Raw genomic sequence first — 15,545 nt, 5'->3', positions numbered from 1 at the left:
AATGAATTTTGTATGTGAAATAATATTGCTTGTTGTTCAATTAAAAGTATATTATATTTTAAACAAAAAATTTTGAGACAAGTATTTTTTAGTAATTTTAATCAATATTTAGTTAATACAAACATCAAATTATTTTCTACAAATACATTTTATTAATTTATTTATGTAAATTCTGATAAATATGAGTATAAGTTATGTTAACTGAATAATCGGTGTATAAATTCTAAAAAATATGTAGTTCATATGTATAAATTTTTGTAAATATAGGTGGCCAACTATTGCTAACTAAATACAAGTTTAAAATAATAATATTTATTAGCAATGTAATATTATTGTATCTTAAATTTATACATTATTTTATACTTTGTTTTTATTTTTAATTATTGATACATAATAATAAACTTTAAAAAAATATAGAAAGATGACGAGACAACCACTCATATATATAAAGGATGATGCATCCATGGCAACAGCAAGTTATCAACTAACCTAAAATCAAAGATAAATAGATCATGCATCCTTCAAAGTCTCCAAGCTAACAAGGTGCGTGCTTTAATTTATATGAAGTTTCCATTTCGGTTCCCCTTGAGAAGAACCTCACAACTGGGAAAACAATAATATGCTACCAACTCATTGTTGGCGGGAATAATAATATTATTATAAATCAACTTATTATATGTTAAATAATTCGATGTTATTATTATACGTATTATTTTATTAAATGATTAATATAATAGATTTAGAAATTTATTATTATAAGAGCGACATTAATATATAATTCAAATAGATCAATAATAAATCTTTTTTATTGAATCAAAATTAATATATTTTATTTATTAAATTATATATATAATGATACATAGATATATAATTATTTAATTAACTCTATGAGAATTTCTAATAATTATTACTATATATTGACCTATGATTTGTATGATAATTAACAAATAAAATATTTTATGTCGTTTGATTTCGGACATCCAATAATAATTTAAAGTTGCTAATTGAATAGATATTATGTGTGATTTAAATATTTATGTAATTAATTATTATTCAATAAAAAATACATCAATTTTACGTTATGAACTTCAATTTTATAATTATGAACTAAAATATTAGTTAAAGATATTGAATAAATCAAAAAATATGTTTTAAGTTTCAACAAATTATAATTCAAATGACATAGTCTCTCTATTCTTATCTAAAGATCTTGAATTTAAATCCCACTCCTAACTTTAAAAAAAATTATGTTTTAGATCATTCCCTAATTTATTATAACAATGACACAAATTAAAATTTGACAATTATACCATATTTAAAAGGTTCTCGCAAAGAATATATATTATTAAGTATTGTTAGACATACGGTAGTGTATGACTATTACAACCTATAATATTTTATAAATTTCATACAAGGGAATGCCAATCTCTAGTTAATTAGGGTATTGATTCAATGGCAATAGTCCATGACTATACACATCAATGGTCTTAACCATTGTCCATGATTGGTTGATAATGATTTGGAATAGATTCTGTCCCAAAGTACCTGCAAATCTGATTTCTGCCTCTTAAGCGATTTCCCCATTAGCAAATAAAATAACTATAACTGGATCGAATCAGAAGTTGCCCATAGTGATGGAGAGAATAACAATATTCTGTTTTCTTCTAATTTGGAAAAATAACTAGTGTCAAATGAACGTAGCAAAATAATAGAGTTCCCCGAACGGCAACAAATGTATAAAGGAGTATATTCTAATAAAAGATGTAAAAGGCAAAGCCATGAGAAAGGAATTTGATTCCACCGTGACAATAATGCAATTATTAGCAGCTTTCAGTTTATTGCCGTTATCATCAATTTAGAGAGAACGCGTATTTTTTACGTCCGTTCTATAATCACCATATTTTACTGTGATTACCCTGCAATTACCATTGGAATTTTGATATGTGATTTTGCTTTCAAGTTGTTCTTCTACTTTGACTGATGTTAATTAAGCGGTTAAAACATCACCGAATACATGTTGCCATTTAATTACTTTAATTTAAAGTATTCTTGTGGGGATAGTCATAGACAATGTTCTTTTTTTTTATTATTATTGTGCAAAATCACACAGCCACACATTTCAATTGGAAGCCTCCTCCAGTCCTCTTTTCCAAGTAAGAGTGGGGTTGTGGTGACTTGTGGACGAGGTATATTGAATCAGAATGCCCATTTGTGAGACTCTTCATCTTGAAAACTCCCAAGTTAGGTATGAGTCTAATCAATTTAAAAAACAACGATCCTAAGTATATAGTAAAATCAGTTATTAAAAAATTAATTATTAGTATAAAACATATATTAAAATATAAATATATGTTAGTAATAAATTGAATAATATATGTATTTGTATATAAATATATTAGTTGTTATAATATATTATGATCAATTAGCATTTATTAAAATTATTTAGTATATCTGAATATTTATTATAAAATACTACGTTTTTATTATTACAATTCTCTTAGCATTTATAAATATATTTTTATATTGTATCATTCTAAACAACTTGAATACACTTAATAATACACAAATCCTTTCTTCATTTTATTTTTTTTTTTTTGAAACAAAGAAACTCAACACAATAGTGGAGCATAGTAAAAGTAACAAACAAGACAACACATATTGGAATCACATAGACATATCTTAGACCAAAATAATCCTAACGTCATCTCCAGCATTGCCATCAATAACAAAAGGAATCCTCACACTTTCACTCCTTGTAATGAAGAGACATGTTGACGATCTCTTCTGCACTGTTCCTTTTATTCTAAAACACCCTCCTGTTCTTTTCTAGCCAGATGTTTCAAACTACGGCAAAGAAACACATGAACCACTTCTTATGCTCCTCCTTTCTAATTGTTGTACCTGTCCAGCTTAGAAAATGATTCTTCAAAGTACCAGGAAATGACCAATATCTGCCAAGTTCAGATAACCAAGCGCACCACACCTGCCAGCTAAATTCATAGCCAAGAAACAAGTGGTGGATAGATTCAATATCATTATTATATAATACATACACATTATCATCCTCATTAACAATTCCAAGACGACCCAATCTTTCTTTCGTATTCACCCTGCCTATCAAAACAAATAAGACAAACAACCCTATTCTTGGGGGACAATTCCTTTCCAAATAGTCTTAGTGAAGTTGTAGCTTGTTACATCATACGATAGTGTTTCCGCCTGTAACACCTGCACAAAGGAGTTAGTAGAAAAAACATCTTGCCTGTCAAACTTCCAAACAACTCTATCCTCTCTGTCTAGAGATAGTTTCACCGGCCTCAAAGAGTCATGTAATTGATTCACAAGTTCCAACTCCCATTGGAATAGCTCGTGCCTCCATTGAAAGTTCTAAATCCACTCTAACTCATCCCAGAAACCACAATCCCCTATGACAGATCCTTTTTAAACTGAAACCGAGAAGAGTCTAGGAAACCTATCCTTCAAAGGACCGCAACTTAGCCAGACATCTTCCCAAAAATGAGTTCTTCTGCCATTACCAACCTCTATAGACAAGATAGTTATCAGCTTGTCTCTTAAGTGTTACTCCTTAATTTGTAACTGGCGAATATCCTTCCAAGGACCTCCTCTAGAAGGTATAGCCTGAGTAGATAAAAACTCAGTAGGGTTGAGGTTATTACAAGAGCATACCACCTTCTTCCACAATGGACACTCCTCTTTTGAAAACCTCCACCACCACTTAAACAAAAGTGCTGAGTTTTGAATCATCGCATCCCCGATGCCTAACCCACCTAACTTTTTTGGAACTTGGACCACTTCCCATCTAACCAAAGCTACACCAGACCTTCCATCATTCTTACTCCACAAGAACCTTCTCTATAAAGAAATCAATTTCTCAGCAACCGCCTTCGACATCTTGTATAAGCTTAAATAATATACTGGTAGGCTATTTAGTATTGCTTTGATGAGCACCAACTTCCCCACTTTGTTGAGTACCTTCGATTTCCAAGAGCTTAGCTTCTCTTCCACTTTATCTATAATAGGTTTCCACGTCTTCACCAACCTTGGGTTAGCTCTAAGACGAATTCCTAGGTATCTAACCGGAAGGGTAGCTTTCTTGCACCCCAGCAAGCTGTACATACTTCGAACCCACTGTTGTTCACAATTTATAGGAATTAAACTGGACTTGTCATAGTTGATACTTAACCCCAACATCAGCTAAAAGTAGCGTAAAAGTTTCTTGTAATTCTTAATAGTCTCTTTCTCTGGTGGACAAAACAACACTGTATCATATGCAAACTGAAGAAGTGACAACTCTATATTATCTATCACAACCAATAAAGGGGATATCCGACCATTACTTACAGCCTCTCCAATCATTCTATGTAAAATATCAACAACAAGAACGAACAAGAAAGGCGATAGAGGATCACCTTGTCTCAAACCTCTTTCCATCTTGAATGGTTTCGTTGGTGAACTGTTTATCAACACTAACATGGAAGGAGTTCCGACACACTCCATAACCCACTCCCTCCACCTTCACCCAAAGCCCATCTTCTGCAGAACAATGTCCACAAAGCTCCACTTAATCCTATCATATGCCTTCTGAAAATCCAGCTTAATAATCGTCGCTCTCTTTTTCCTTGCTTTAAGCCAATGTACAATTTCAAACGCAATAAGTGCTATATCATGTATTTTCTAACCCTTCACAAATGCACTCCGAGTTTCACCAACCAGGCCTGGCATAACTGATATCATCCTCTTAACCAAAACCTTAGAAATCACCTTATACACACAACCAACCATACTAATTGGACGGAGATCTTTGATTTTCTTAGTCCCTACGAACTTTGGTGCCAATGCAACCTAAGTGATATTAGAATCTGTCGGTAGACTAGAGGTCTAAAAGAATCCCAACACAGCTGCTGTGAACTCAGCACCAATCTCATCCCAGGACTTCTTAATGAAATTCATGTTGTACCCATCACTTCCTGGTTCCCTAGAAGACTCACAGTCCCAAACTGCCTCTCTAATCTCCTCAACCGACGACAACACCTCTAAAGCCGCAGCATCCTCTTCAGCTATCCTTTCCACCAAACCATCCCTAAAACCCACCATATCAGACACCTCCTGATGATATAACTCCTTGTAGAACTCTCTAATCGCAATCTTTATTCTTGCTTGATTTCTGACCAATCTTCCATTAATTACCAGTGCATCAATACTATTATTCTGCCTTCTTGTAAAAGCTAGGTTGTGGAAGTACCTGATATTTTTGTCCATGTCCTTCACAAGCCGGGATCTTGACATCTGTTGGCACTTTCCAGTGTAACTATTTTCTCACATACCACTTCTCGCAGCAAGTCAATAAAGCATTTCTTCTAGCCTCCACTGTTTCGTCATATATCATTGCTCACCATATCATCTATCTTCTTAATCTCCTCATCAAACCTCATAATTTTCTTATCCATGCCACTAAAATTATCTCTGTGCCATCTTCCAAGAGGAACCGTCAAGGCCTTCAATTTATCAGTAAACTGTATCTCCCTTAACCCCCTCCATTCCTCCTTAACAATTCTTAGAAAACCTTCATGTGTGAACCATGAGTCTCGGCTTCAAAATGGTCTTAGCCTGCCTTTCCACCTTGTATCTTCCACTATTAACGGGCAATGATTTGATAGACCCCTTGGTCCTCCTCTTAAGCGAATATTTGGGAACTCCTCAATCCAATTCAGACTAACCAGAACTCTATCAATCCGACTGCACGAACGACCTCTAAACCAGGTAAACTTACGATCATTAAGCGGTAAATCCACCAAATGCATGTCTTGTATCCAGTTCTTAAAATCTTCAGCTGAAACAAATAAACTAAACGTACCCTTTCTTTCCTCAATTTGTACAATCTCATTAAAATCTCCCATGAAGAAACACGAAACCTGGCACAAGCCGGCTATAGAACTCAACTCCTCCCACACAACTAGTTTCTCTTCTATAGTATGAGCACCGTATTCCCAACCTGCACCATTGCACCCCCAAATACTAACTACATCAAACTTCGTCGCTACATGCTTTTTAGTCTCAATCAAACCAAGCATATTCAGCCTATATTTCTTCTTCAGGTCCTTTATCATTCTCAATTTCCCATATCCCTCTCAATCTCCTAATATTCCATGAACTAAAAATCATTTTAAAATATTGCTTCACACATTTTTTTTATTCTTAGGTCTACAACGTCTTACATTCTCCTTTTGTTTTTCCACTCTTCTTTTCTGAGCAATTTCTTCATTTTAAGCTTGGAGAATGGCCATGATATCATCTTCTTCGTTGTACAGCATTGCACCGAACTCCAATGCGAGTTCCCATGTTCTCTTGTTTTCCTACATTTGCTCCTCCAATATTAAATTATGATTGTCACCAATTCTGTCGTCAGTTCCATGTCTAACTTCCTCCAGTTGAGTATCTTCCTCTCCAACCCCACCATGCACCGAACACTCTCTACCTACTTCTAATTTCCTACCTCTAGAAGCACCTTGTATAGCGTTAATAGCTTTTGTGTTAGCCCAGCATGTATTTTCAGTTTCACTCATAGACTTGTTCTCCCCATCTGTGCTATTTTTCCATCAGCATCTCTATAGTTTCCGTCATCACTAGCCTCCCCGATCTCACCATTTCTTTCTCCATCGTCTCCATATCCTCTAACAGCCGAGACCGTGCCTTTATCAGCCCTTGCAACACCTGGAGTCGTTCGATCCTCCAACTCCAATGGCACCGTCCTCACTTCCTTATACTCGCACTACCTTGCCGAGCCGCTTCGGCAAGTCCGGGCTTCTCAACTCCATTCCTAACAAGCACCGATCGAGGCTGCTGCTGATGGGATACAACATGGTCCACGAAACCATGGCTCCCATGGTCTGCCAAACCATGGCTCGCACCGTCCGAAGGCTGGTCATCTTCAATTCACGTCACTGCAGCGCCCTGCTCCAACGCGACGCCTTCATCTCGGTGGTACCTTCCTCGAATAGTGGCGCTATAACGGGTCTAATGTTGCCAAGGGCAACCCGTTGTGGATGACCCAGTTGAGGCTGGCCTTGCCCACCCAAAATGCACACCCCAGCGGCATTCAAATTTGTTGGAGTTGTCATTGTTAGGCCCAAGAACCTTTCTGAAGCCTTTTTTTGTTACTAGTATAGCTGACCCCTTTTTTTTCTTAGCACAACTTTAATTTGTTTTCTCCCCCTTATGGCACCCCTCTCAGCTCACAATGCATATTATTAAATCCCCAAGATATTGTTTTATCAGAATCTTCACTCATAATTGCACCCTCCACAAAATCAGTACTCCCTTGAATAGTGTCATTATTAGATTTGTATATCGCCAAGTTTCAGGGCTTCTTGTTTGAATTTTCAAGATTTCACTCATTTAAAATATAATTTAAAATTACCAATTTGTCCTTGTCTTCTTCACAATTCTGTGCCAACATCGTTAATAGTTCTGCTGCCTGGTCAACGCACTCCGGTGGCCTTGATTGTCTCATCGATCTATCAACTGTATCTATACAGTTATCTATAGTATTGTTCTTCAGTTGATCATGGCAAGTGTCCCCATCAGCAACATAATCTAAGTTGCATCCACTTCCATATGTCTCCCTTCTCACCTCCTTTACCAAAACATCGAAGCTGCTTATGTCTATTGTAATATGTACCTATTCATTGATCACGTCCATAACACATGTATAAACTTTTACTCGTCCAACACTAAAATAATTGCACGATTCTGTCATCTTATCACATCCAACTACTTCACCCCATTGACCTCCTATTGTTTTAAAAGTTTCTAATGACCAGGCATGCAACGGAACTCCAAAGCATTCTAACTAGACTCTTCTAATCTCACTTTGCTCCGACTCCTCCCATCTCCATACACTATGAAAAACTATAGGAGACTATTCATTTTGAAGGTGTATGTCTCTTCAGTGCTCAATACACTATCAAAGTCAATAAAGCTTTGTACGTGCCCAATTCTCGTACTTGGGTGAGTTGAGGCAAATTTTTTGCAATCCAATCCTTCAATGAATAAAAGTTAATAGCCCTTGTTGTTCCTCCCAAAAGGTTTTTTTGTAACCAGTCCAAGTTATCTTTTGCCACTGCCACTTCTATTCATTTTTTCCACCTGTTTCCATGTGGATCTGTTTCTTTCGTCTCGTTACTTGGTTCCGTTGTAGTCTTTTGGGCGTCTATCTGAACCTCCTCACATTGCGGCTGGTGAGTATTAACATTTTGATAATCTTCTGCTGTCGTGGTCCTCTTTATACCTTCCGAACCCGTCATTCTTCTGTACCTCGCTTCCCCACAAAAACAATCTTACCTCTCAACCTCAGCCGATTCATTTCCCTTATAGCCTTTAAAGCCCCTCCCTTCGTGGTGTAGCGTATGAATGCAAAAATGTATATATTATCCCTTTTTTGCTTTCGTGATAAATATATATCATTTATACGTCTCGTCCATTTGAACAGCTGAAACAACTCCCTCTTTGATATATCTTCAGGAAGATTGTCCACGAAGATAGAAAAAGACTCATTCTCTAATCTTCGATACTCTTCTCGGTTCTAAATTCTCGGATCTTTATCAGGTATCCTATGGCTACCCTTCCCAGTGTTTCCCCCCCCCTCTCTCTCTCTCTCTCTCTCTCTCTCTCTCTCTCTGTGATATTGTAAGTTAAGCTAATAATTCTCTTTCTCCAGTTTAGTCTCTTGTTTTTAACATGATATCAGAGCCATGGTATCCTCCTTGAAGAGGATAGGTTATTTTTCTTCGGTTGAAATTACCATATTTTTCATACTTTTCTTCCGTGTCATTTTTTTTCCTTTCCCTTTTATCAATGCTTTGATGCTTTTTTACCTCATCGATTAGCTCATTAATCCACTACTTACTTATTCTCATGGGGAAACTATATATTTTTTGTCACCTTCTGACAGTTTGCCATCTTTTTGTACTTTGTCACTTTTTAGCAATTTTTTGGCAATTCGCCATTTTTTCAGCAGTTTTTGGCAATTGGCCACTCTTCCGGCAGTTTTGTCTGCATTTTCTTCCGACAGTTTTGTTTGCGTTCTCTTCCCACAGTTCTATCTGCGCTTCCTTAGCTTCCGGCAGTTCCGTCAGTGCTTCTTTCAGACAGCGGCAGTTCTATCTGCGCTTCCTTCCGACAGTTCCGTCTGCGCTTCCTTCAGATAGCAGCAGTTCTGTCTGCGCTTCCTTCAGACAATGGCAGTTCCGTCTGCGATTCATTCCGACAGTTCTGCACTCATTCCGGCAGTTGTCACTTGAGTTTGAGGAGGGATGTTAGAATATATTAGGATCAATTAGCATTGATTATAATTATTTAGTATATCTGAATATTTATTATAGAATATTATGTCTTTATTATTACGATTCTCTTAGCACCTATAAATATCCTTTTATATTGTATCATTCAAACCAACTTGAATACACTCAATAATACACAATTCCTTTCTCTAGTTTAGTCTCTTGTTTCTAACATTAATACCTGATTTTGATATATAGATAATATTTTTATAAATAACATTTTTTATTTAAAAAATATGTAGATCATAGAATTATGTGATAGAGTAGATAAGAATATCAATTTTTTTTAAGAAAAACAAACTGAAATATTTACTAAAAAAACTATTATTTTTGTCTTTAAAAAATTTAATTTTTGACAAAATAATTTAAAAAAAATTATTTTAACTCTCAGAAGATTATCTTATTTTGACAAAATATTTTTTTTTTTTTAAATAGCAAATCACTTATGTATTTGAGGTATTATTTTGTTTGAATATATGAAATTTATGATCAAAGTGATGATAGAAGAGAAGAATAAAGAATTAGAAAGAAGAAAAGTAAAATTGAGAGTATCCTTGATTGTTAATCATCCTTGATTGTTAATCATACAAAAAAATGTGGATTAGTATTGTATCATTGTGTCTCTTATTGTAAAAGACACTACTGCTATATATACAAATAGAAGAATAACGAACTCTCCTTTTCTTGTAATAGAATAATAGATTTTGATTTTTTTTGTCTTTTCATATCCTTTCAAATTCAATGGAATTTTTGGAGTGACCTTGAGTTTGTATTTGAATATATTAAAAATTATGAAAAACAGAAATTAAGTATAAATATTTTTATAATAAAAAAATAGAGATTTAACTTCTAAGAGTGTAAAAAAAATAGATTTTAACATTATAAATCTTCATCTGACTCCTTATCATCTACGTTTATATCTCTCATTGGACTAGCAACGTATAGCAGTGATACTGCAAGATGTGGGTCATTCTGCATAAAATTCGAGTGATCAGATTCATTGTCATCAATATTATAAACTTCCGCAAAAAGCTCCATCACTTATTTCACCATGATTCTACTATGGTTGTCAAACATGAGTTCCACGTGCTCTCACCACAGAGCCAAAACAGACGGAGTCGAAAAACTCTATTTCCCATCGGCGCTAGCAACCTATACCCAACACTTCCAATCTCTTTTCTCCCGCTAACACCAATGCTCGTCAATATCAGACTCTTTAACTCAGACAAATAATTTACTCGTCGAGTGCGCAACAGAATGGAATTATTACACTCAAATATCATTCTAGTGTTACCATTTCTTATATGACAATTGGAATACACACTAACAACCACATATCCACTACTACTAGATATTTTTGCTTAAATTTTTTTTGAAAAAAAAGGAAGAGAAGAAAAAATAAAATATTTGTAGAGAATATAAATAATTACACATACTTTTATAATTGTTAAAATTTTGTTATACTATATATCATTTACAATATAAACATTATAATTTGCCACTTATTTCATTTATGAGATATACATAATATTAATTCGTTTATACGATAAACGAAATAAATAATATAATATAAAATGGTAAAAATACTACAAATAATTTATTATCATATATAAAAAATTTATTTTATTTATTTTAAAAAAAATCGAACAAAACATACATGTCATCCATTAAGCAGAGAACAATGCTGCTCTGGGTGGGTCTTTATGACATTATTATTGTTTGATACCGATGTCTGTCTCACACATACCCTTAGGCCTTACGAAGTTATGATTTATGTTCCCATTGGCATTCGTTCAACATTATCTGCATTTTTTAAATATATATATTACATTATTTTTTAAATCACTGTATTAAAGATCAATTTGTTATAAATTTAAGCTATATTTAAAGATTTATTTTTTTTCTAAAGATAATATTTTTATTGCAATTAAATGATTCAATTACAATACCCACACAAACAGAGATAAGCATATATAATAATAAAAATTTTGGGGAACTCTCGTAAACAATAATACCAAGCTAAAGCAGTAGGGATTAAAACAAAAAGGACAAGCTATTCTCTCCTTTTTAGTTTCAGTTGTTATGCCTCCCAAGTCGCCCAAATTCTTCCGCAAATGTCAGAGCTTGGGACAGAATTTTCCCAACCTCAACTCTACAATTTTAAAAAATAAGAGCGTTTTTTGACAACTAGATCTGCCATAAAAGGTAACCCACTTGACTGATTTTTTCTTTTGAGTCTCTTCTCCTTCTCATTGCTTCCATCAACTGACACCACCACTCCCATGGTTCCATAGTATGATATCTGGGAATCACACTTGTTACTGGTGATTGATTCCAGACTTGCACAACTCCCGGACAGAAAATCAGAGCATGGAGGTGCGTTTCTGGCAGTGAAGAACATCGCGGGCATAAATTGGAGATCTGAGATATCCTCTTATGAAGATTTGTCTTCACTGCTAGCCCTTCAAGAATTAAAAATATGAATTTAAATTTTTAAAATAAAAAAATTGATAAAATGATAAAGTAGATGTTTAATCACTGTTAAATTTGTAACTTTTTAAAATTTGTGTCCCACTACTATTTTATAAGAATAATTAACTCTTTACTTTATCATTATACCAATTTTTTTCATTTTAGAAGATCTTAAATTCAAAGAACAAAATATTATAATATAATTTCAATTTCTATATAACATAAAAATAAATTAAATTTCAGCTAATGCTTCCTTTTCATTTTCCTACTATGATAGACAATGAAATCCATTTGACACTTGTTCTCAACAATGCTATCAATGGATTCAATGCAATCACAATCCGGCAAACATTCTTGTCATGGCTAAGGTGGGAGTGGGACAGGCTCGGACACGGAATCTTCAAAGTGAACGGGGACCATCTCATCTTTAGAACAAAAAGATCCAATCAACACCCACATTCATAAATAACCTAGCTATTACAATTTTCCAAATATCACACCACAAATATATAATTTATATCATTATGACCATACAGAGCTTCAAAAATTAATTTCAGATTCTAGATCTATCTGAGTTGAAAGTTGAACGTTGAAACCTCCCATGTTTAAACGAAGTAATCATTGCCAATTCAACCAGCAAAAACAAGACAAAACAAAAACACGTACTAAGTATATTGAGAAGAAATATCTTTCTCTTTCATAGTTTGGTTAGACAATAACCATGCAATCAAATCGGATTTGACATCATTTTCTTTCCCACGTAGGATTTGGACACTCCTTCACTTTCACATTTTAGGTTATATTTCTCTGTACTATTGTTTTTATTTTTCTATTTCTTTTTTTCTTTATTTCGAAAAAAAAAAACACACAACTACTAGTCAGAGTGCAACTATTTTGAAGAGTCTTAATATGCTGATATATATATATGCTTTTCAAATTTGACTGTTGCCCCCTAACAAAATAATCCAAGCTACAATGGACATTCATATCAATTTTAGGCCCATTTAATCGGTACACTAAAGTTGGTGGTTAGGGACAGTTTTGAACGACTGCTAAACAGTTCCGCAACGAATAACAAATCCTAACTAAATTGAGAGCTACTAACGAATTTAGCTGCGATTTTAGTAATTACTAGAATAATTACTACGAAACAATAAAATTATTTGCAAGAGTTTACAATTGTCACTATTTTTAAAATTGGTTTGAAAAAACAAAGTTGCTGCAATTTTCTTAACCTAATTTTAAAAGATTGTGGCGGTTTGAGAGAAACATTCAAAATAAAAAGGAGGAAAACTCAGGTAAAGGGGGAGATGGTTCTTGAAAAAAATAAATAAATAAAAAGGAGGGTAGAGAGCTATGAAGCACAGATACTTCCATTAAGTCATAGTGTTTGCGTATTATACACATTTTAGATACGACACTCATCGATACTCGTCCAACATGCGTGTTTACTATGTTCAACTGTGTTTTAATAAAAAATAATAAATTTTTTGCTGGATAAATTTGGACACATCTAAATACCATCATGTATCAGTGTGTCCAGCCTTATTCTTTATATGTATTCTTTAAATAAATTTAGAAATAGTATATATTATTATTTATTAAAACAATAAAATATTTTAAATGCTTTATATAATTAAAATAAAATATTAAAAATAATTAAAAAACTAATTTAATTTTTAATATCAATAAAATATTAAAATATCATTATGATTTATCTAAAAATACTTTATGTTTTATATACATGTGTCCGTATATCTTATAAAATTTTAAAATTTGTGTGTCGATATGTCCATATCGTATCGTATCTTGTCCCATGTCCATACATTCTAGGTGAAGACTAACAACAACTTTATTTTTTTTTTGTACACCAACAACAACATTGTTGGTATCAGAAGGCTTCGGTTAATAAAAAAAAAGTAAACATATAAATAGAATTATTTATTTTTTTGAATCTTTGCACAATACTTCTAATATTTTTGAATATTTTAAAGTACTAAAAAGGGTCAAATAAACACATTCAAATTTCTAATACACTTTTTTTAATATTTGTATTTTAGTAAAAGATTATCATAAAAACAAAATTTGTCAAATCAAATAAAAATATTCGTTTATTTTGTTTGATATGCAGTAAAATTAAATTCATATGACATAACCCAATCGAATAAATAAAAATTTTTGTCTTTTATTTCAAAAGCATTAGTTTTTTCGAAGTAATTTCTTTTTTTACATTAAACAGATATATATGTTTGGCAAAATTTTAAAAAAGTGTTAATAAAAGTAAATATGCTTAAAAATAAATTTTTTTAATATTTTTTATTTTACAAATATATTTGATATCCAATCCAAACATAAAAAGTGCAGATATCAAATTCGATCTGTTGAGTTTAGTGCGAATTATATCGAAATTTTAGTCATATCTGATTTGCAAGCACCCCTAACAACAATAATAATTAAAAAAATTATAATGATTATACTTTTAACTAAGAGAACATCCAAAAAAAAAGTACTAAATACAAGAACAATTTAATCAAATATTAAAAAAAATTACTTTAAATCAGTCGGACTTTTTTTTACCCATATATATAATGTAATAATAATTTGGTAATTATTTTATATGTCACATAAATATAAACACTTTTTTCTGTGAACTTAAGAAAGGTTTGTAAGTTTCTAGCCCTTTTATCGATTTTTTTGGTATTAGCCCTCCTAGTATTGATTTGATTTATATATAATTCGAATGATAAATTATTTGGTGATATGTTTCTTTTTTTATTGTAACATACTTCATGAGTTTAATATTTTTATTCATCATAAAATACTTATAGAATTACTTGTAGATAAATTTTAGAAAAAAGAAAAAAAGGCATGATTTTTAATTTTATTTTTAAATAAACTTTATTTTTAATTTTAAAATAAATTTTATTTTTATTTTTTAATGATATTAATTTTTTACCGTATATAATTATTCAATTATTTTTCAATCACATTTAAATAAATTACTCTTAATAATTTTTTGTGCTATTCAATTATCTTTTTTAGAAAATAATTAACTATTAAAATAATTAAACCTTTCACAACAAAAATAATAAAAAAAACTATGAACGAAAAAAATTAACCATCATGATAATTTTTTGTATTTTTATTCATATTTTAATTACAAACATAAATATAATTTGATTATATTATTTATGAAATGTGACTATAGATATAGATAAAATTTAGTTATATTACTTATATATAATTTTATTGTATTACTTATAAAGTTAGATTATAATTATGACTATAGAATTGTTCTGGTATTTTTGTATATGTGACTAATTGATGATGTTGAAATATTACCCTTAATTATAAATAAGATTTATAATTTAAAAAATCAAAGATTCAATTAAAAAGATACAAAAAGATAATGTTAAAATATTCTAACTCTTTAAAGTAAGAATATTGAAATTCAATTAAAAATTATTTAAAATTTAAACTCAACAAAAGTTTATATTCAATGTGTTTTGTATTAAATATATTTAATAACTTATTATATCGTATTGATTAAAATTAGATTTTATAATGTTAATTTTCTAATAACACTTTATTAAAAAAAATTATTTTTCTAGAATCTTTTAAAAATTAATTAATATTATATATATTTTGTTACACTACATCTAATTATAAAAATTTTATTTATTTCTAATACTTATATTAAAAATAAAAACAAAT

At 31.7% G+C, this 15,545-nt stretch overlaps 1 protein-coding gene across 1 annotated transcript in view; it reads right to left on the bottom strand.

Annotated features, from left to right (window-relative positions):
* Positions 1 to 11,338: 11,338 nt before the first annotated feature.
* LOC127741054 (uncharacterized) overlaps positions 11,339 to 15,545 on the bottom strand; it is a 13,682-nt gene continuing 9,475 nt past the window's right edge. Inside the window, exon 4 of the transcript XR_008001909.1 lies at positions 11,339 to 11,821. The gene's annotated coding sequence lies outside the window, so the exon portion shown is untranslated. The remainder of the gene's footprint in view (positions 11,822 to 15,545) is intronic.

This window comes from Arachis duranensis, chromosome 8 (assembly GCF_000817695.3).
Source record: "Arachis duranensis cultivar V14167 chromosome 8, aradu.V14167.gnm2.J7QH, whole genome shotgun sequence".
Lineage (NCBI taxonomy): Eukaryota > Viridiplantae > Streptophyta > Magnoliopsida > Fabales > Fabaceae > Arachis > Arachis duranensis.
The sequence above is the reverse complement of the archived record's forward strand: the minus strand, read 5'-3'. Positions and strand labels throughout refer to the sequence as shown.